We start from the raw sequence: 24,253 nt of genomic DNA on the forward strand, positions 1-24,253 counted from the left end.
CTCTCTTTGTCCTCCCCCTTTATACCCCCCATCAGGATCACAACCCCCCAGGCTGCCTGATGCGGACGTCGCTGCGGGCACCCCCCCCGTGTACTCCCGTAACTCCGCCCACTGTGTTTGTTACCCATTGGATCGTATGCACTTACAGCCCTCCCGTAACAGCCCTACACATGCTTAAGCTGTTAATTTATCCATTGCATGGGTGGACCTTATCCTTATCAATCATCCAGACATTTGCCCCCCCTGAGAGATTTTGCAGGAGCCGCCACTGCCCCCAAGCGAACGGTATGGTAGAGCGCATGAATCAGACCTTAGCGGGGAAGCTCAAACGTATGGCGGCCGCAAATCAACGGGATTGGGACGAACACCTCCCCTACGCCCTATTCACCTACGCTACCACCGTACACACGTCGACGGGACAAACCCCATTCTTAATGATGTTCGGCCGTGAGTCCCGTTTACCCACAGACCTGCTGTTTGGCGTTCCTTCCCCCCAGCCGGAGGAGGGGAACCGCCCCGTGGAACACCTGATGGAGACCCTGCGAGAAGCCCGAGGCCGAGCATACCCACAAGGGGAAGCCGCGCATCGGCGGCAAGAACAGGGCACCCGACCCCGCATGGAACCCTCCTTATTCCTGACAGGTGCTAAGGTGTGGCTACACACCCCTCGCGTCGGGGCCGGGCAGGTGGGGAAACTGACGACCTACTGGCGAGGACCCTGGACCGTGGTGCGGCAGATCTCCCCCTGGATGGTACTAATCCAGGGCGGGGAGAGGGATCGAGAGACGGTGGTCAACGTCCGCCGCTTAAAACCATGGAAAGCGGCCCTGGCGAGAAAGAACCCTGCCGCCCGAAGGCCCCGAAATCCCGGGGTATCCGCACCCCCCGTGCTCGGGGGCCTCACACACTACATGGGCCCCGCCGGGCCCCCGACCCCGAGACGCCCCGATCCAGTCCCTTTTGCTGCTGAGTTTGTGCCCCAGCCTGCAGGTGCCAGGGGACGGGGAGAGCCATTGGAGTGGAGGAGAAGGCCGCCGCAGGAGCTCCAGAGGACGCAGCCACCCGCCTCGAGACCAGCCTCGAGGTCCGGACGGATCCCCCGGACCCCGCAGCGTTTCCTCGTGGGCGCGGCCCAAGCAAGGTGCTCCAGTCAATCCGAGACGGGGACTGGCACCTGGTGGGCTATGTGATGCCGCCGTCGCGAAGCCGCTCGGCGGGTGCCCCATCTACGACCTCGTCCCACCAAGCAACGGTGCCGACCCCGCTTCCCGTTCACCACTCCCCACATAAACACACCCTCACACAATCCCCCCCCCCCCATAGAGCTCCGAGGGGAGGTCCCCTGGCTGGCAGGTTTTCACCCGAAAGCCCTCGTAGGGATAATCTTCACGGTTTCCTGCGGCCAGGGAATTGGACGACCTCCCCCGATGCTAATTCGCACCGCAACACTGTGACCGGCGTTAAGATTGCATGGTCATGGTGGGGGGCTGCCCAGCTACCGCGGTTGAAACGCACCCCCCCCCCTACACACACGCATCGGCGAGGCAGGCAGAGACCACAACCACGAACTAAGGGGAAGCCAGAGAGGGGGGGGGGGCGACTGAGTGGTGTGGCGGTGCGCTCGGCAACCACCAGCGCGCCGCAACACGCAGCGAACCTTGTTGCGACAAGCCGCAGCTAATTGACTTAACAAAAGTGCCCAGGGGCCACGGCCAGTGCCGTGGCGCGCTGCAACACGCGGCGAAGCTTGTTGCGACAAGCCGCAGCTAATTGACATAACAAAGGCGCCCGGGGGCCACCGCCAGCGCCACGGCCAGCCGGCAAACTTTGGACTGCGGATTAACGAGCGGGGCGACCTGATTGGCCGAGAGGACCCCGTGTCGGAAGCCTTTGATGTAGATTACTGATCAAAGGAGAACGCAAACAGGGAGACGCTCTCTTGCTCCGAAGTCAGCCCACGGGACGCTCTCCAGCCCAGCCGCTCGGACGTCCGTGTGACGCGTAGAGGTGCGCAGTGAGGACGAGATCAGCGGAACGCCGTGGGCACCTAACCGTGAGTAAGCGCAATGGGAGTATTGGGATAGAGACTAGAGGATCCAGAACCGCCTATAACCTATCCATCAGATAAATCGGGTATAGACCCTGGGACGATCACGTAGACCTACCTCGCCGATCAATACGGACCCAAAAGTAAAACGCAGTCGCCGAGTGGGTGAAAGCACATGGTGCTGTGTGTAGGTGTGTGCGCTCGTAGCGTGGGGGGTCGGTGCATCCACGGGTACACGCTCCGTCTATCGCCGCGGGGACTTGTGCGGTGTGAGGGCTCACACCCACCATAAACGCCTGTTTCGCCGTCCCTTTAAACTAGCGTTCTCGCCCGCTCACGGAGGCCGCGTGGGTGCGAGCAGCATCATTCGCCCTCCGACCCCTGACCCCCGTTCAGAGACGCCTACGCACACCTCTTTTAGCCCTGCCCCGCCACCTCCCAATACGTTCCATTCATTGGGTACCACATTCTGATAAGCCCCCCCTTCCCTCTTAACTTGTATTTAAGAACTTGCATCTTGGAATCCCTGCCTCACTTAGTACAGCAAATCTGGCTGTGACGGTCCCACCTGATGACGGAGACTTGTGTTGCCTCCGAAACGTCGTGAATTTTATTATTTTATTTTTATTAATTTTAATTTCATTTTTTACCTACGTGACTATACCGAAAAAACTAAGAGTATTCCTCTGTCAAGCTCTTTTTCATCACAGATGGTGAAGTGGTGAGGGGCGGGCTTGGCTATCGATGGTTGGAGGGAGGGGTGACGTGGTGACGTCACTGCGTTGGGGCAGCGTGCATGTTGACGTCACCACGTTGGGGGAGCGTGCGCGGTGACGTCACCACGTTGGTGGGCGTGCGTGGTGACGTCACCACGTTGGGGGAGCGTGCGTGGTGACGTCACCACGTCCATGACGCAGTAGCAGATAACTTGAACAGCTCGAACATTTCATGGGACCTCCTTTGCCAGTACCAAAATATACTAATAGGGTTTTTACAGGTAGGAACAATGTCCACACTGCCCACCAGGGAGTTTTTGTCTATCTGTCTGACTGTCTGTCGTGCATAAATAAATAAATAATATTAACAGCTCTTTGATTGGTGGAGACCTACTGCCGGGTACAGAGAGGAGAGGTGGCTAAGGGAGGAGGGTCAGGGGAGGGGCCTAAGGAAGGTGGGAGTCCGTAGAGGGGCCTGAGGGGGGGGGTCAGAGGAGGGGCCTGAGAGGGGGGGTCAGAGGATGGGCCTAAGGGAAGGGGGGGGTCAGGGGAGGGGCCTAAGGGAGGGGGAGGTCAGGGGAGGGGCCTAAGGGAGGGGGGGTCATGGGAGGGGCCTAAGGGAGGGGGGGTAAGGGGAGGGGCCGATAGTTAAGGGGGCTGGCTCCCTGGCTGGCTGCTGGCGTGGATGTAGCTCAGAGCGCATGCTTTGCATATGTGAAGTCCTTGGTTTAATCCCCGGCATCTCCATGTCGGAAGCTTTTATTTAATTCATTTTCCAACAAAGGTTGAATTCCAAAATCAATTGGCTGTGTCAATGTCCCGGTAATAGGGGTGCACATTAACTCTCGTAAATATTACCCTATATAAACGATACCTTCGGATGAATTTGTGTTGATTTCAGGAACTTGCTATTTGTATAACTGGCGATGCACACAGTGATCAAATCGTTTACTTAAACATTTGGAGATGAAAACAAATGCTTAAAAGAATCCAAAACACTTTTTTTTTATTTCCGAATTAAATAATTCCAAGAATAAATAAATTAGGAAAGCATTATAGAATCCATCCACATGTATTCTTGTTATTTATTTTTGTTTCAAAGAAATACGTTTTGCTTGGGCTCTGTGCAGACTCGATGTGGACAGGTCCCAGGGCCAACAGGAGAGTGAGTGTGGTGACGAGGGAAAGGAAGAAGCTGATGACGAAGTTTCACCCAGTACCGAGGTGGAACTGCGCCCAGGTAGAACCAGAATGGGGATGTGGCTCAGTGGTAGAGTGCACGCTTCGCATGTGTGAGGCCGTGGGTTCAATCACTGGCATCTCCACGAAGTGACATTTTGCCAGTGGCCAATTTTACTCAAAGGAATATGCGTGGCCTGCACAAGACGGCTGCTTGTTTTTATTCGCTATGGTTGCTGAGCACAGATCCAGAAGTCTAACATGTCATCGGGTCAGCAATGAACAGCACTCCAATCAAAGTTGTTGTTGATAAGAATTAACATATACAGGTAGGAACAACAGTTCCACACTGTCCACCAGGGATTATTTGTCTGTCTGTCGCCCTCGATTTGTATTTCAGAGAGCGCTTCAGCAGGCTCAGCACCACGATCGCACGAATGCGCTGTCAAACCAAGTTCATACCTGCCCACTCCGAAGGAACGTGTTCCCCTTTTTTCTGGCAACAAAACTGACACCTTATGCAAGGAATCATGCTTACATTAACCACAATACTTGCAGTCAAATGCAAGCAAAAAACAATACTCTGATAATTTAAGCTGTCTCTTGTGTGGACCAATCAGTTTCAAACACAGTGCATAAATTAGCAAAGTATTGTTTTTTTTTGCATTTGACTGCAAGTATTGTGGTTAAAGTATGCATGATTCCTTGCAAAAGGTGTCAGTTTTGTTGCAAGAAAAAAAGGGAAAACCCCTATTAGTATATTTTGGTACTGGCAAAGGAGATCCCATGATGTAGCTGCTCACTCCGAGCTCTCATTGCTCTGGAAGTGCGTTGTCTTTGAACTGTGAGCCTTTTGGCGTCATCTGGTCAAACACCATATGAGACTAGGCTCTAAATAAAGCTGTCTCTGGTGTGGACCAATCAGTTTCAAAGACAATGCATAAATGATCAGAGTATACTTCCTGGTTCTTTCGGCAAAGTCACGTAGAATGGAAATAATAAAATAATAAAAATAAAACATAATAAAATAATTATCACGACGTTTCGGCCACAACGCAAGCAGCCGTCCTCAGGTCTGTCAATAAGATAGAGTCAGAATGACACGCCCCAGGCTTGGAGCGACTATTTAAGCTGGGGTGGAGGGGCGAAGAGCGCCTTGACAAAATAATTTGCATATCAAGAGGAATTTAGCATATTTATGGGAAATGCAGATATGCAATTAGTACTACTTGTGAAATGCGTAGGAGGTTTGGCGAGGGGTTTAAAGTCATTATGCCCGTGCATTATGCAGGATTAGCAGCATCAAAGGGAGGGGATAGGGGTAACATTAATAAAGGGAAGGAATGTTAATAGTATGCAGCTGCAGTAACTAAACCACCACGTAAACAACTAAAGTATAAACTACATAGTATCATCAGTATACTAAATATACTCTCCAATAAGCTGAGCTCCTAACAGTAAGTAATACATTACAATTCTATGTCGCAAAATATATAATATGCTTCCAGCTAAACTTTATTCTCTTACATCACACGAGTCTACACCGTACTATATACTGCCATAGACAAACCCAACATTAAATGATATACTGTATTGCTATACACCACCCTATACAATACAGTATACAATTTCATGTTGGGTTTGTCTATGGCAGTATTTAGTACGGTGTAGACTCGTGTGATGTGAGAGAATAAAGTTTATCTGGAAGCATATTATATTTTTTGCGACATAGAATTGTAATGTATTACTTACTGTTAGGAGCTCAGCTTATTGGAGAGTATATTTAGTATACTGATGATAGTTATGTAGTTTATACTTTAGTTGTTTACGTGGTGGTTTAGTTACTGCAGCTACATACTATTAACATTCCTTCCCTTTATTAATGTTACCCCTATCCCCCTCCCTTTGATGCTGCTAATCCTGCATAATGCACGGGCATAATGACTTTAAACCCCTCGCCAAACCTCCTACGCATTTCACAAGTAGTACTAATCGCATATCTGCATTTCCCATAAATATGCTAAATTCCTCTTGATATGCAAATTATTTTGTCAAGGCGCTCTTCGCCCCTCCATCCCAGCTTAAATAGTCGCTCCAAGCCTGGGGCGTGTCATTCAGACTGTCTTCTCGACAGACCTGTTCTCCACCTGAGGACGGCTGCTTGCGTTGTGGCCAAAACATCGTGAGAATTATTTTATTATGTTTTATTTTTATTATTTTATTATTTCCATTCTACGTGACTTTACCGAAAGAACCAAGAAGATGAATCCCTGCAGTCACAAAAGCTTTAAATCGAAATTTATCAGAGTATTGTTTTTGTTTGCATTTGACTGCAAGTATTGTGGTTAATGTATGCATGATTCCTTGCAAAAGGTGTCAGTTTTGTTGCCAGAAATAAGGATAAAACCCTATTAGCTCGGACATTCTTGGCGCCTTTTGTGTTTTGTGCCGTCTCTTTATTTGTTTATTAATTTGTAGATTTAATTTGCTTGGCAGTGGCTGTGTAGAGGATTTGGTCCTCGTGTTTAATTAATGAACAACGTTGTGGGATGCAGTGAGCACGAATGACGCTGTACACAACATTGTTGTTGTTGTGTTCTGTATTTTTATTTTAAAATCGACGATACAAGCGTTACAATGCCACTGTCGTACGCGTACATTTATACTTTTTTAAATCAATATTATTGTTATTGTGTCTCTCCCACAACCCATGACACCACCAGTGTATAAATACATCCCAGTTCACCATTGCTAATCACTGCACCCCTACACTACAGTCACACTCCTCTGGCAGGGTGACTATATCCACGCTGGCTTCAAACACACAGAGCGGTACTTATTTTATCACCCCCCCCTCAATGAAGATTGTGAGGATTATTTACGCTCAGCCCCCCCGTTGTTATGTAGAGCCACTTAGCCTCGAGCCACCGACAGCTGCCAGCGAGTCACGGCCGTGGCAATGCGCGTGGCGGTGACGAGGGTGGCGAGCGCCGTGCGTCGTGGTGGCGTCTGCCCTCTGCTCTGTTCACGTTCACCTCTTTCAGGGCGCACCACTCAGATCCACAATCTTCACTGACTCACCAAAACCACCCCACCACCCCACCGCCAGCCCAGGGTGTAGGGGCTGAGTGAAAGATGTATTAAACGAGTACAACGGCGCCATGGAGTCGGTGCTGTAAAACGACAGCAGCCCCGCGTCCCGGTCAAGATGGACTCCGACTCTCCACGGAGGCTCCGGCACCGACAGTGAGGTCTCTACCCCTCCATGCTCCACTGAGAAGTTATCGCCATCTTTCTGTAGACACCAAGAGACGTCACTCTCTCCCAGGCCGCACTCAGCACCATCCCCTCTCCGTGGGATCGTCCCGTACGCGACTCCAACCAGACACCGCCTCGCATTCCCCACGTCCACCTCCCAGTAGTGCTGACCCGACGAGAAGCTCTCAGAGCACAGGGCTTGTGGCCACCGCTCAAAGCGGTGTGGGTGATGGTGACGACCCTGGGGGACAGCGCTCCACGTCATCGTCCTGAGGTCCGAGGAAATCTGGAGGTGATCGTTGGCTGAGTTTGTGTCCAGAGTCGGTGAGCGTCCATCTGTGGTGAGCACAGCGACGACGCCCGCACTAATATTAGTTAGTATTAGTGTACACATACTAATATTAGTTAGTATTACTGTACACATACTAATATTAGTTAATATTCGTGTACACAAACTATTATTCGTTAGTATGTGTACATATACTAGATTCGCTAGTATCTGTATACACACACTCATAATCACTCGTTAATCATAAACAGTGAATGATAACTAATAAAAGCACTACGCTAACAGTACCATGGGCCTGTGTGCAGCAAGGCCGTAGCCATGGAGTCAATATTGGGGGGACAAAATCTTCCAGGGGTTCCCCCCCCCCTCCCCAGAAAAAAAAATCTAAATTTTTCCTGCCTAAAATTAAAAAAATTCACTAGCAGAGGGGATGGACTTTTTACTTATTTTTCACGACAATGTCTAATAGTGTATTGTACTACATTGCTCTGTTTTTCTTTTGTTTTACCTTTTCTTGTTTCATTGTATGTAATGGCAGAGATTAGGGATTAATAAAGTACAACCATAACCACAATCAAATTTACATAAATCTATGCATTGATTTATATGAAGACAAGTCCAGATATTGTGGCCAAGGTTTAGCAAATTGATCGTTTTATTTCATAGCATAATAATAATTATGTTTTAATATTTTTGATAGCAATATATTGGGGGGGGGCATTTTGAGCATATTTGAATATTGGGGGGGATGTGTGTCCCCTAATATATATTATAATTACGGCCTTGGTATGCAGTGGTAGTGACCAGTGGTGATGATGCCAGCACCACGATGTGAACGCCACTCTCACAGCGACTCTCTACAAACACGACGCCTGTACCACAGCCACCACAGCCTCGCACACTCCGACATCCACACACAGATATTGTGTGTCACAGCCTCGCACACTCTCACACCAACGCACAGACATTGTGTCACAGCCTCGCACACTCACACACCCACGCACAGACATTGTGTGTCACAGCCTCGCACACTGTCACACCCATACAGAGACGTTGTGTGCCACAGCCTCGCACACTCTCACACCCACACACAGACATTGTGTTTCACAGCCTCGCACACTCTCACACCGACGCAGAGACATTGTGTGTCACTGCCTCGCACACTCTCACATCCACACACAGACATTGTGTGTCACAGCCTCGCACACTCTCACATCCACACACACACACACATTGTGTGTCACTGCCTCGCACACTCTCATATCCACACACAGACATTATGTGTCATTCCACTGCTGGGTGAGCACCTCCCCGCGCCATACACGTCCTGGGGGGGGGGGGTTATTTGACCATATTTCACAGCTCTAGTCAGTGAGGGTTGGCGATGGAGGGATCGTGAACGTAGAAGCGTAGAGGTACAGTACAACAATGGTTCACGCTGCTCTGCGCTCTGCTGGTGTGATGTGTAAAAAATCGGCACGAGGGAGACAAAGGCGGCCGGGCGTGGTGCTGGCCACCCACCCCTTCGTGTGCCGTGCCGGCCTTCACAGGTGCTGCTACTCGCTAACAGCACTTGCCCCAGTAACCAGCAGTATGGTTTAGTAGAATATTGAAACTGTTAAACTAATTTTATGTCACCAGGTAGAGCCCACTGATCCATGCTGCTCTCTTCCAGAGTCTGCGTCTCTCTCCCCGTGGTGGCGTGGATTTTTCCCTAGTTCCTCGCGTTTTTCCTTCCACATTTAGAATCAATTTGCAATCAGAGGATTTGGCTGCTGTTTTAAATATCCACGTGATGAGCCACTTCGTAGAGCGACATGGTTCAGAGGTTTCCTTCCATGGTAAAATAAAATGAAAAGTTGATGAAGGTGGGGAGCACAGAAGTTCAGTGCAACACAGCGGGGCACGTGGCAGAAACTGAGGAACTCACAAGCGAAATGCAAGAATCTGTTCACGACTCTTTCAAGGGAGAGGATCGTGGTGACGTCCAGTAAAGTGGGAGGTGGGGGTGCAGATTCCTTTTGGATCTCTCTCCTGGGACAACCACAAACAGCATCACAAACAGTCAGTGTCTCATTCTTTGGTTCTTTCGGTAAAGTCACGTATAAAGATTAAATAATAATTCTTGAATTTATTATTTTATATATATATTTAATATATATATATTTAATTTATTATTTTATCTTTATACGTGACTTTACCGAAAGAACCAAAGAATAATTCCTGCAGTCACGAAAGCTCCAAAATTAAGAGTCAGTGTCTCCCACAGTTCGCGTCTTACACAGCCAGTGTCTCACACTGTCAGTGTCTCACAGACAGCCTGTATGTCTAACATCCTGTTGTGAGTGTTTAACCGTGAGACGTCACGGATCTGTACCTGCGCATCACCTCCAAGTGCCCCTGTGGAAGAGAGAGAGATCATGAGTGAAATATCTGCCCTTGGACCACGAGCCCCTCTGCCACCTCCCGCTCTGTTGTTCTGGACACCCAAACGGTGTCTCCACAGAGGCGCTCCCCACCTGCAGGAAGGCGAGCGAGTCCCTCTCGTGCTGCAGAGCGCGCAGGCGAGCGGCCACCGCCTGGAGCTGGCCGATTTCCCTCTTGTGACGAGCGATGTCCTCCTCGATCCGGGACAGCAGCTCGCGCTCCTTCACGGCCACGCGACGTAGAGCCTCCCTCTCCTTCTCGTCCAGAGCCTTTTTAAGGTGGGTGAACTTGCCCGTGATGCGACCCCTGATCCCGGCTACCGATTCCTGCGGATATGTGGGGACGACGGTTGGCTTTCTGAGCCAAGAGGCACACCATGTGGGCGTGTGGATGCCACGGTGGCGAGGAGATGTTGACTCTCTCGCCTGGTATACAGCAGGTCGGGGTTCGATCATGACCCTGACTCCTATATATTTGGAGTTTGGTCTTTCCGTAGTGGCATAGATTTTTCTCCGGGTCCCCCTGTTTTTGTCTCCACATTTAGGATCAACGTTGCGTTTAGAGTATTTGGCTGCTATCAAATTCCACTTCATTGAGCAATCATTTGTAATAGCCAGGTCGCTTCTGACAAAAGAACTACGTAGCTCAGTGGAGCCGTTTCTGGTAAAATAAAAATTAAGTTTAGTCTATTGGTCTTTATTGTTCTCTAATGGTCTGTATCGGTCTCCATGGGTCTCTACGGGTCTCTAGGCCTCTCTCGGGGTCTCTACATATCTCTGGATATCTTTGTGTCTCTATGGTGTCTAGGTATCTCTATGGGTCTAGTATGTATATGGATGTGTATGGATCGATTTGGGCCCCTACTTTTCCACGTGATAATGATATCAGCAATTTGGTTGATCTGTAATTTGTGATTGCCAGGTTGCTTCTGAAAAAGAGCTACACATCTCAGTGGGCCTTACCTGGTAAAATAATTAAATAATATCCCCTAGTGGTGAATCATGCCCCATGAGTGACGAGGCGCCCATGGGACTGAGTCGATCCATGCCAAGGGGGCAAGAGGTGTGCCACTCTCTTCTTGTTTCTCCCCTAGAGGGCGCTCGCCTGGTGTACAGGGGACGTGGGTTCGACCACGACTGATGCCTGTGTGGATTTTTCTACGAGTTATCCGGCTTTTCCTCCACATCCAGAATTAGTGTAATCTAGGTCGGGTTTTCCCACATGTCCGACTCGGGTTTATAATCCAAGGCAATCCTTATCTGTTGTGCACAACCCGCAGAGCCCAAGAGTGTCTCCTTGTTCAAGCGTTTAGAGTACCATATTTAGATTATCTGGCTGCTATCAACTTCCATCTGATAAGCCATTTCATTGAGCTATCATTTGTGATATTCAGGTTCCTTTTGCAAAATAGCTACATAACACAGTGGGCCCTTAGCTAATGATGATTGCCTGTGTTGCGATCGAAACGTCGTGATATTTTTTATTATTTTTTTACGGTTTTACTTAACTTGACTCCTATGTTTGTCGTGGTCAAATCTTGCAATCAAAATTTAATCTACTTCCCGTTGTCCAATCAATTCAAAATTTTGCACACGTACTCAGATCTGGTGAGAATGCATGGGTGTATCAAAATCGCATCAATTAAAAAATTAATTGACTCTTTTAAAGCAATTAACATTTTGTATGGACGGCTTATTAATTTAATAATATATTTGGGTAGCTCAAAAACACTGTCTCTTGTACTCAAGATGTCGTCCACTTTCCGTTGTCCAATCGAGTTATTTACTTTTTAGTGCACTTTAAAATATAACCGTTCTTTTAAAAAAAAATTTAAAAGGAGTTTATTACTCACTTTATTTTCATTTTATCTTTTTATTTGTATTATTTTACTGTTTGATATTAAAATTGTCTTGCTGTGGTTTTCACACTAGATGATGATTGCTTGTGTTGCAATCGAAACGTCTTGAGAATTTTATTGTTTTATTTTTATTCTTTTATTGATTTCCCTTCTACGTGACTTTACCGAAAGAACCAAAGAATAAGAATTCCTGCAGTCATGAAAGCTTTATGTCAAGAAAATGAAAATAGTTTGGTCCATTGGTCTCCATGTATCTCTATGTGTCCCTATATATCATTATTTGTCCCAAAGTATCTCTATGGGTCTCTATGTATTTCTATGGGTCTATATAAATCTATTTGGGTCTCTATGTATCTCTATGTGTCCATATATATAACTTTTTGTCCCTATGTATCTCCATGGGTCATCATATATCTCTATGTATCCTAATGTATCTCTTTGGGTCTCTAGGTAATTATTTGGGTCTCTTTGTACCTGTATTTGTCGCTATATATCTCTACGGGTCTGCTACTATAGTTTCACATGATGATGATGATGATGCCAGCGACTTTGCTGAGCTGCTATTGTTTGTGACAGCCAGGGTCGCTTATGAAAAAGCTATATAGCTCAGTGGGGCCTTACCTGGTAAAATAAAAATAGTTGTCGTTTAAATAAACTCTGGTGACGTGATTAGGGACGGCGTGAGGTGCAGCTGTGTGGTGTTCGTGCCTCTGCATCCGTGCCGGTGCGCAACCTCCCATACAGCGCAACAACTGCACCACAGCTCTACTCCGACAATCCGTTGCTCTCTCTACACTTGTTTTTTTTCCACAGGAGTGGAAGACGTGATACCGAGTAAACCGACCTCACGGCTGACTCGCTAAAGTGATTATCGAATGCAGTAAATGTGCAACCCCCTTGAAGTTATTATTGAGTTCGACAGAGAATAACATAATTAGGAGGCATCAAAGTTATGAAGCCGCACGAAGTTGGTTTGAATTAATTTTGACCTCCACGACTTCCACACTGGGTGGAGGTCACGGAGTCAAATAGCCAGGCCCGGACACGGTACCTGGGCCTTCTTGCGAGCGGACTCCATCCGCTTCATGGACTCCTCTGCCTTTCTCGTCTTCTCCTCCACTGCTCGCGTCTCCTCCCCTATGCACGTCTGTAGTGAGAGACGAGACGTCACCAGGGGGAGACTCTAGCCCCTGAGCCACCCCTTACACCGCCCTTCCCTACACACCGACCCCTCCACAGTGAAGGCCCTCATCTCCACGCTGCCTCTGTATGTCGACTGAAAGGAGTTGAACGGAGAGTGAGGAAAGCTGATGCCTCGTTGTAGCAGCAGCCGGTGGGAGCCGTGCTTGGTGTCCATACCGACTCGGACACATGGGCCCATGCGACCACAGCTGTCGATTTTATAAGATAAATCTAATAGAATTGTTTCTTAGGTGGCGGTTATGTTTAAGGAAAGCCTAGGATTCAATACATTCTGAGGCGCTTTCCTGAAATGGAAACCCGAAGATTATCTACACAGGCAGAGACGCAGACTCAAAAGAGAGAGCATGAACACATAATTCAGTTTTTTTTCATCAGATGTTGCGTAGCCGAGTGACAGAATTGGTCAGATCGTGTTACGGTGTCTCACTCTGAGGGCCTCACCTTCCGTGTCTCGTGCTCATCCTTCAGCGTCAAGACCTTGTGTCCTGTGTGTTCTCCTGCGGTGGTGCAAGTTGAGCAGACCAGGTTGCTGTCGACTGTGCAGTAGAATTTCAGCTCCTCACTGTGCTCAGGACATCTAAGCTGATCCAAACTCGCAGTAGGATCCACCACCGCGTGGTCTCTCATCCTGGGATTCTCCAGGTGAGGCCTAAAGTGAGAAAAACAGTAGGAGATCTCGCATCTCAGGCAGGTCTTCACTGCAGGAATGTGACCATCACCGCAGATGTCACACAAGATGGCCGTAGCCATCCGGTCTACAACTTTGAGCTGCTCCACCAGGTTGGCGAGGGCCACGTTCCTTCTCAGCTGGGGTTACACAGGGAAGGTCGCTCGGCACTGCGGGCAGCTGAAGCTGCTCTCCATTTTCCAGGCGTCCTCCAGGCACCGGAGGCAAAACGAGTGTCCGCAGGTAAGTGTGGAGGGGTAGTCGTACGTGCCCAGGCAGATGGACCAGCGTAGCTCACTATCCACACTCTCACTGGGAGTCGCGCTCGCCATGACTCATGGGTGTCGCTGAGTTCAATTGCTGTGTGGCTCAGAGAGACGCTGGACCAGGACCTCTCTCTTATAGCGACGGTGAAGAAGGAAGTAAAATTCTTTAATTTTTTTCATTGTCGTAACTGACATCCCGAGATACTGCCTGGAATGTGAACCTATGTCCTTGGAACACAAACAGCAGCTTCAAGGTTAACATGGTTACAATACACACCTTGACACGAACAAAATGTATCAAAGGAATCTATTATTTTAACAAATATATTCATTTAAAAAAATAGTGTTGTTAATATAAATCGGTGAAGAGGTATGTGGATGACACTTTCTTCATTTGGCCACATGGCCACTCAGCATTGAACCATTTCCTGGACCTCATCAATTCCAGACACCCATCCATCAGATTCACCATGGAAGTGGAGAAAGATTGCAAACTACCATTCTTAGATGTTCTGTTTGAGAAGAGACTTGATGGATCCTTGGGACATTCTGTCTACAGGAAAACCACCCACACAGATTCCTACTTGAAACCTGATTCCCACCACCACCCAGCTCAAAATAATTATCTCACCAAACCAATATACCACGGAGCTCATGGCATATCTGACCAATACCACCTGGCCAGTGAATTAAAACATGTACATCGGGCCCTAAAGATGAACGGATACTCTGACCGCACTATTCGCCAAGTTGTTTCTCCCACCATACAGAAACAACCACTTGAAACTCCGATCAAAACTATCACGTTGCCACCGTTGCCGATCATTGCTACAACGCTGTGGGCTCTCATGATATTGTCTTTTCTGACACCAAGATACTTCTGGCTACCACGAAGCCATCCAGATATACAAACACAGACATAACTTCAACCGTGATGATGGGTACAAACTGAGCAATCATTGGAAAGATGTTATTAACCATCTAACAAATATTTAACTACACATATTTGTACCATCTTATTTGACAGGTACTATTCTACTTTACCGAGTGTTGACATCCCCAGCGTTGAACAGTACTGCTTTTTTTGTATTTGGATTGTCAGCCAACACCTGTTTAGGTAGAGGTACACTTGATACAGTAAATTTAGCTGTGACGGTCCCACTTGATGACAGAGACTTGTGTTGCCTCCGAAACGTCGTGATTTTTTTTGTATTATTATTTCTATTATTTTTATTGTTTATTTTGATTTTTTACCTACGTGACTTTACCGAAAAACCTAAGAGTATGAATCCTTTCAGTCACGAAAGCTTCAAATCTATAATTCTTTGTTTTGTATTTTACAAGACAAGGCTCATTGAACTATGTATCTGTTTTTCAGAAGCAAACTGGCTATCACATACGATAGCTCAACGAAGTGGCTTATTATAATGTGGAAATGTACAGCAGCCAAATACTCTGAGCATTTGTTGATTCTGAATATGGATCGAAAAGCCGGAGGAGTCCAGAGAGAAATCCACAAGATCAAAGGGAGAGAGAGAACATGCAAACACCACATATATAGGCATCAGAGTCGGGATCGAACCCACGACCGCGTACCTACCAGGCAAGGGAGTTAACATCTCACCACCACGGTGAGATTTGATCTAAATTGTGATTGCACACAGCAGCTGCAATCATCGCCCGTTACTGGCAGACTCCTGCACCAGTTTAATCTTGCAGATGAGACTCATTCTGGTTTTTTCAGTTATCGGCAGGTTAAACTTTGAATACTTATTCACATTCCCACCTGGTGACAATCCCCCATCTCTGCCCACCACGAGAGACCTTAGCAACCAACATAACAAGAAGGGCAATTTTGTCGAATTCGGTAAAAAAAATCTCAAAATTTAAAGAGCTGCTACAATAGATGGAAATATGAGACTTGTCTATATATGTATGTGTTTAACTTCTTTCACGTGGTACGTAGCCAACCATCCAAATCGGAGTTGTATAAAAAGACAAACTAAACACAACAAGAAGCAGATCTACAGAAATGTATTTGTCAATTTAGATTATTTAAAAGTGCAAAGCTCTGGTGGCTTACTGACTGAACCGGATGAATATTGTGCTCGGTTGACAGCGAGTGGGGTGCGTTGTGCATGGCTTGCACGAGTGCCAGAACTGGCGAGACCTTGTGTTTCTGTATGGGGGTGTTTTTTTGCAATCAGGTTGATGGGTTGTATTTTGAAGGCATTTTCTTCAATCTCCATGATGCTCATTCTTTTTTTTGCCATGCGTCAATCGGCACCTTGGGCACCCTCTACTGCTAATAAGGGACATTTCCTAGGTGAAATATTGGAATATTTTACCACACTCAATGCTTTGAAAATGGTGGTTAACTTACATATGGGGCAAAAACAAGTCGGCTCAGCTTGTGGCAAATCAAATAACATCCGTTAAGGATCACATAAATACGCGATGGGAGCAAATATAGTTCAAACAAAGAGAACTAGTTCACCACTGGCATACCAATGTTATTGTTTTTAAACGGTTTAACTATTTATTATTCATTTGATTTACGAAGTATATATTTTTGACGTTATATATTAATTGCGTATGGTTGCACTTTATTTTTACCATTCCGAGTAAGCCGCTGAGGTCGTGATGGGATTTTCTTTTCATTCTTGTTGTTCTATACCCTCAGTACTGTCTCCGTCCTGCTGTAACGTGCACTGATGTCTACTTCAGTGAGGGCGATATTGCCAAGTAGGATAAAGATCGATTGACCCATGTATTGGGACAGCGAGGCGGCCTTGCGGCAGTGCTTGCCAATTCGTTTCCGAGGTTCCACGACTTCGGGTGCTGTCACCGTCACTGCTCTGTCTACTGCACAGTCGACATTCATCACCCTCGTGCGTGTCACTTTTTCAAATTCCAAAAATGACACCGCAAATTATTTCCTATTTTTATTTTATCACGTAAGAGCCACGGAGAAAATTGCTATTTTTATGACGCAACCTGGCTATCACATATGATAGCACAACGAAGGCTTATAATGTGGAAATTTACAGCAGCCAATTTCTCTGAGCATTTGTTGATTCTAAATATGGAGCGAAAAACCGGAGGAATCCAGAGAAAAATCCACACGATCAGACACCAAATATACAGGCGTAAGAGTCGGGATCGAACCCACGACCTCGTGCATACCATATTCTTGGTTTTTTTCGGTAAAGTCACGTAGGTAAAAAAATAAAATAAAAATAAAATAAAAATCACGACGTGCATACCAGGCAAGGGAGTTAACATCTCACCATCTAAATTGTGATTGCACACAGCAGCTGCAATCATTGCCTGCTACTGGCAGACTCCTGCACCAGTTTCAGCTTGCAGATGAGACTCATTCTGTTCGCTCCAATTCTCGGCAGGTTAAACTTTGAATACCTATTCACGTACGCACCTATTGACGATCAGATATAAATCAAGGGGGTTACCGAGGCAGAGTTGATGAGGGGGGTTCTAACAATATATTAGGCAGGGGACAGGTGAAGTTGCCTGAATAGTTCCAGATATTGTGGGTATAGAGGCTACGAGAATGGCCACCAACATAGACTGACGTACAGACCCACACGTACACAGACCCACAGAACAGAAGGAGTCTCTACGACCGACTCAGAGGAACCCATAGACTAATAGAGACCCATTGACGAACACTGAAATGAGTCAACAGCCGATGCTGGGAGCACTGAGTTATTGGAGTGGAGCGAGCAGGCTGGAGGCAAGGGTTGGTGGATCACAAACTCAAAACGTTATTACCTGCGGGCATTGAGATGGCGACCTGCTGGCTCGCCAGGGCATAATGGTAGTACACCAAGTGAAAAAGTAGCATTTGTACAGGGATTGTTGTCGCCCAAACCTGACTACTCACACACGTTGGTTTCCCTCACACTGTGGCGAGATGTTAACTACCTCGCCTGGTACGCAGGAGGTCGTGCGTTCAATCCCGACCCTGACGCCTGTATATTTTGGAGTTGCGTAATCTCCCTGTTCGGTTTTCCCTCCACATTTAGAAACATGTATTTAGAGTATTTGGCTGCTAATATAAATTTCCCCTTGATAAGCCACTTCATTGAGCTATCATTTGTGATGGTCAGGTCGCGTCTGAAAAATAGCTAGTTTTAGAGACACTAATGGCGTTGGCCAAACATCAAGGTATAGGGTAACAGAGCTTGGGAAAATGATAATGTCTGCTTTTTTTCATGTGGCTATTCAGGCAGTGGATGGATTTGGTGGCAAGGACAAGAACCTCGTCTGCTCGCAACCCTATTTTGTCTTTCAAGTCGTGGGCACAAGCCGGACAACAATCCTATAGCTGTGTGTTTCTAAGGCAGTTGTAAATCTGAACCAATAATCACAGTCTTATACGAGTCCGAGTGTGTGTTGATCACACACAGTTTTGAGCTCGTTTGAAGTCGGCTGCAACATTTTCTCAGACTCAACGATGGATCCCGAACATCTATCAAATCTTAATGGAACTTGTATAGCGCCTTAATCAATGTGTTTTAAAATGAATTAACAATGGTATAACAGATGAATTTAATGGTGGAGAAAATATGAATAAAATAGATGAGAGGAAGCAATTGGCAAATCTGTAATGTGGGAATTTTGTGAAAGCAAAATTGATGATCGAGCCGCAGATTCAGGAGGAACAATGTGGATTCCGTCATGGTCGTAAAACAATGAACCAGCTCTTTTCCCGCTCACAGATATTTGAGGGGTCGTGAGAGTATGCTTCTCCAGTGGACCTCTGCTTTGTAAATTTGGAGAAAGCATATGACTGTGTTCCCCACAATATCATGTGGGAGGTGCTGTGGAAGTATGATTCTGTCCCTCTATTCCAAGAGTGAAAGCTGTGTTCGTAATCTTGATGTTAAATCAACGTCGTTCACTGTGGGTGTTGGAGTTCGCCAAGGGTGCGTCTTGTCTCCACTCCTGTTTGTGCCTTTCATGGACAGGATATCAAGGCGCAGATGATGTAAGGAGAGTGTCCAGTATGGGTGCATGGAGGTGGCGTTGCTGCTTTTTGCAGATAAGGTCCTTCTTGCCACGTCAGTCTGTGATCTCCAGCGTGCACATGAATGATTTGATGCCGAGTATGAAGTGGCTGGGATGAGGATCAGCACTTTCAAATCTGAGGTCATAGGTCACTCCTGGGAGACGGTGGATTGTTCTCTCCAGGTGAGGGGGGAACAGCTGCCCTTGGTCGAGGAGTTTAAGTACCTCGGGGTCTCTTTCGCGAGTGATGGTAAGTGGTAGTGGGAGATGAGCCTGCGGATAAGTTTTGCTGGCACTGTACCATTTTGTGGTAGTAAAGCGAGAGATGAGTTCTCGAAATAAGCTCTCGGTTTACAGGTTAGTCTACATTCCCACCCTCACCTATGGTCATGAACTCTGAGTAATGACCGAAAAGATGAGATCGTGGTTACAAGGGGCTGAAATGAGGTATCTCCGCAAGGTTGGTGGTGTCACTCTCCGAGAATGGGTGAAGAGTTCGGTAATCCAGGAGAGGCGCATAATCGAGCCACTGCTCCTCCAGATCGAGAAGAGCCATTTGGGGTGGTTCAGGTACCTGGCAAGGATGCCCCCAATAGCCTCTGCTGGAACTCAACTGGGCACGTCCCACTGGGCGAAGACCCCAGGGCCGGCCCAGGGCCGGTCCAGGACATGCTGGTGGGACTTTATCACTCGGCTGGCCTGGGAATGCCTGGGAATTCCCCAGGAAGAGCTCGAATCTGTCGCTAGGGAAAGGGAGTTCTGGATAGCCATTTTCAACATGCTGCCGCCACGACCCTCACCAGGACAAGGGATTTAGAAATTAACGGACGAACGGAATTCATTGCAATAAATGATGATGAATGGAATGATTGATTGGGGAATGAGTGATAGCCATATAATGAGAATATGAAGAGGGAACAGTAATGGTAGTGGTTATGGGGGGGGGGGGGGGGCGGGGAGATGAAGGGGTCGTAAGGTGAGCTCGGGAACAATAAGTGAGTTTGGAATGAGGAGCATAAATTAGTAAGAGAAAGTAACTGCTTAATGTGGAGGGGAAGTTTGTTCCAACCAAGGGGGGCAAGAAAAGAAAAAGAGCACGCAAGGAGAGAGGGAGAGAGCTAAGATTGAGAACATACAGGGCGAGAAGATGACTTAGAATTTTATAAGAGTGGCAAGATATGGTGGGGCAAGACCATGAAGGGATTTGTAGATCAGAGTGAGGAATTTGGACAGGCATCTGGTAACCATCTTCTTGGTTCTTTCGGTAAAGTCACGTAGAAGGGAAGTAATAAAATAATAAAAATAAAACATAATAAAATAATTCTCACGACATTTCGGCCACAACGCAAGTAGCCGTCCTCAGGTGACAGACCTGGTTTTGACCTGAGGTCGGCTACTTGCGTTGTGGCCGAAACGTCGTGAGAATTATTTTATTATGTTTTATTTTTATTATTTTATTACTTCCCTACTACGTGACTTTACCGAAAGAACCAAGAAGATGAATCCCTGCAGTCACGAAAGCTTTAAATCGAAATCTGGTAACCAGTTCGAGGTGTTGGAGCCCCTTCGCAGCGTTTGGCCAAAGAGAACCCTCACCGGAGGTTCTAGAGTCCCTGATATCAAAACTATTTTACAGGCATCTTGATTTTTTTTTCTTTAATAGAGGATTGCAATGTGAGAATAAAATTGTGGCAGAATGTTACACAATTTCGATAAAAATAGTCCTGATTAGCAAAATGTTTTTGCTAAATATTTCAGACGCCACAGGTTTTCTTTAAAGAAGAAAAAGAATTGGGACACTTTTGCTTGGCGTGCCACTCACTCTGCTGTCGATTTTCCCCCAAATTAAAATGTTTTTCTCAGGTCAGGCAGTTTTTTTCATTTTCTTAAAAAAATCTCTCAAAGTGAATTGAAACAAAGGACTGAAGACAAGACTCTAATCAGAAAATAAACGACCGCTACAAGCACATTATGTTTACACACTCGGTACTTATTACTTTCAAATGCAGATCCCAGGGGGGGGGGGGTGAGTTATTACAAAATTAAAACCGATCAAATTAAAAGGAAACCTTTAAATACCAAAAGGAAGAAACGGGTTATGAATGAAAGTTTCTGTTGGACTCAAAGTTGTGTAGTGTTGGGTTATTTTGGTTTGGGTTTTCCACTTTCACAACTCACGTCTCCAGCTCCAGTTGAAGGGAAATCTCGGGGAATATGGGGCAGGGGGGTAAAAACGAATCAAGATTAAACCACGACATGAGCACATGAACCCACATACTGAGAGCAGAACGAGTGTCCGCAGCTCAGCGTGCAGGGGCAGACGAACGTGTCCAGGCAGATGGAGCAGAGCAGCTCACTTTCCACACTCTCACTGGGAGTCGCGCTCGCCATGACCCATGGCATCGCTGGGATCGCTCGCTGTGTGGCTCAGAAAGACGCCGAACCAGGACCTCTCTCTTACAGCGATGGTTAAGAAGGAAGTAAAATACTTTAAATATTTTCATTGTCAGAATTTACATCAAGTGAAACTGCCTGGAATGTGAACCTGCGCCCTTGGTGCACCAACACCAGCTTCAATGTGAACACGTCTACAGTACACACATTGAAATTAATAAAATGTATCAAAGGGATTCAATCTTTAAAAAATAAAATCATTTGAAGAACTGAATTTTGTTAATATAAATCGGCGAGGCTCAGCTCTTGTGGCTTATTTCTGAGATGAGTATCGAGATATAAACTAATTCTACAGTTTAGCGCACAAGTTGGTGTTTATGGCAATGTAATGCGAGGGTAAGCGGGGTTTCGCTGCTCGGCTCTGGGACAATCATATGGCCCAGGGTATTGGGGGGCAGGGCCCAGTATGTGGGCGTATGTGAAGGGTCCGCCACTCACCTCCGGTCCAATCAGATGCGAGGTGAGCAGGGGCGGAACCTAAGGGCGGAGCCAGCAAGGCGCTATGCGGAGGTCGGATCTGGAAGGTTCGGTGAAGGGCGTGGTGAGAGGGAGGAGACAGGATCACGTGGTGAAGGGAATATAGGTGGGATCCAGGAAGGGCTCCGGTTCAGTTGGTGGAGTCACGAAGCTGGACCACGTTGGGTGGCCGGAAGGAATCCGCGCCATCAGCCACGTGGCTGGAGGAGCTTCGAGCACACGGCCAGCGGCGTGCGCGAGCAGCAGCCGGTCTGCTGTCGGGACCAGCGGAGTGTCAGCGTCAACGGGAATAAAAAGAAATGGAGACCAAGCAGTGTGTCGGCGAAGTCCTTTATTACATTGGAGTCAGAAGTGGTTCGATATGTCAAAACATCTCAAAAAGAAATATTCAACCAACGCCTTCTTCGGATGACGACACGGACCTTACTCAAAAGTGGCGGTCCCGGACACGGAAGGCGCGGACGGGACGGTGGCAAGCAACACTGCGGGATTGCAACACTGCGGGATTACGAGCCACCAGACGACACTCACCGTAGATTTGTCCAAAGACAACGGGCACCGGAGGATTCACCTGTGGCCTTCCGTGGTGCTTTGATTGTGCTGGCCATGGTCGCGTACCCCGAGACCGAGCGCAACTTGTTGGAGCCCTTGATACTGGGGAAGATGTTGGAGTTGTCCAAGGACCTAAGCATCCCACTGCCCATGTGCGGCCATGAGCAGCTAACCTCCCGGTTGGTGGCCAAGTGCCTCGATGTGCAGTTTAACTTGCGCCGTTGGGCGCAGATGGCTGCCTGGATGAGCGATCCGGCCATTGATGGGAAACCCATTGGTTGGACGCCATCGAAGGTCGTCTTCATCCCGGACGATGCGGGGCCTGGTGACCTCACTGCGGCGGCGGGCCAGTGGGTCCCACGGAGGGGAATGGTGCCACGCTCGGTGCCCTCGTCGATAGATCGCCAGGACGCTGCGGGGGCTGGGCGGCGGGCCGACATGGCGTGTTATCGCTGCGTCCGTCTCGGCCACTTTGCACGCAATTGCCGGGGTCGACCTAGTCCACCTCTTCGTTCAGAGTCCCCGCCTAAGGATGCGCCGTTGACGTCGGACGGTGACCCGTGTCAGACGGGCCGACGGTGATCCTACCGGACACAGGAATTTCTGCACCAGGTGGGCCTACAACGGCGATGGGAGTACCTGCTTCCGCTGCCCTTCAACCCCCGCCGAGGTTGCGGCTGGAAGGAGCCTCGATTTCGGGTCTCTCTGATGTGCGGGTTCCTGCAACGGACGGGCCTCCACCAGCGGCGGATGATTCCAGTTCCGCCGCTCCTTCAACCCCGTACAGACTGCCGTCTCCGAGGGCGCTGGTTCTCGTAAAGGACGGGCCGGCGGCCCGCACTCGTTCCAGATCCCTTCCCTTTCATTGATTGTATTGGTCGTTATTATTGTCTTCTCAGTTATGTCTGTTGTGGTTGTTGGGGGTGTCGCTGTCGCTCACATTATGTTTGGTCCTGATTCAGCCGGGATGGCTGGTCCTTTACATCAGGGGGGTGAGGGGGGTCATGTAATGCAACCATAAGCGGGGTTTCGCTGCTCGGCTCTGGGCCAATCCAGGAAGGGCTCTGCGCCATCAGCCACGTGGCTGGAGGAGCTTCGAGCACACCATAGGCCAGCGGTGTGTGGGAGCGGAGGAGCGGTGCGACGGACGGGAGAGCGCATGCGGGGCGCGCGCGCGAGCAGCAGCCGGTCCGCTGTCGGGACCAGCGGAGTGCGAGCGTCAACGGGAATTAAGAGAGATGGAGTCCAAGCAGTGTGTCGGCGAAGTCCTTTATTACAGAAAAAAAGATCAATGGATTGGGTGCTACGGTGGTTGGGAAATCTTATTTCGCTCACCTGACGCCTGCTTTATATTTAGAGTTGGTGTCTTTGAGCCTTTTGCTTACAGAGTGAATCTATCATCAACTCTACCTGCCTCCATTACCCACTGTTGGCAATGTCGCCATCTCTCACCCTCCACTTATTTCACCTGCGTTGTTGTTTCACATTCACATGCACGGCTATTGTGCACGCGTCTTTAAAATCCATCTTACTACACCCCCTCCTCAAGTGGTCCAGTCTTAGCTCATCACACCACGCTGCTCCTCGAGCATGTTGAGGTACAGCATGGTGCAATTGACAGGCATCATGGCAGCTGAAAAAGCCTGACAGCCACTCCTCAAGGCTTTTCAAAACAACCAGAAGTGTACTTTCCCGAGTAGATCCCATTGTCCTAAGAAGTTATTTGTTTTCAAGGGCAACTTTGCCAGAAGAAAACATAAAAGCATTCCTTAAACACGGTCCTGCGGAGGGAGCTGGTAGGAACGTTGGGTTGCTCGGTCAATGGCCAG

The 24,253-nt window shown here is 47.9% G+C and overlaps 1 long non-coding RNA gene and 1 pseudogene across 1 annotated transcript in view; both read right to left on the minus strand.

The window, feature by feature from the left end:
• LOC144947519 (uncharacterized) overlaps positions 1 to 24,253 on the minus strand; it is a 543,474-nt gene that overhangs the window by 101,950 nt on the left and 417,271 nt on the right. The gene's annotated exons all lie outside the window — the stretch shown is intronic.
• Positions 1,767 to 21,332, minus strand: LOC144947414 (E3 ubiquitin-protein ligase TRIM11-like; annotated as a pseudogene).

This window comes from Lampetra fluviatilis, chromosome 45 (genome assembly GCF_964198595.1).
Source record: "Lampetra fluviatilis chromosome 45, kcLamFluv1.1, whole genome shotgun sequence".
In the NCBI taxonomy this organism is placed as follows: Eukaryota; Metazoa; Chordata; class Hyperoartia; order Petromyzontiformes; family Petromyzontidae; genus Lampetra; species Lampetra fluviatilis.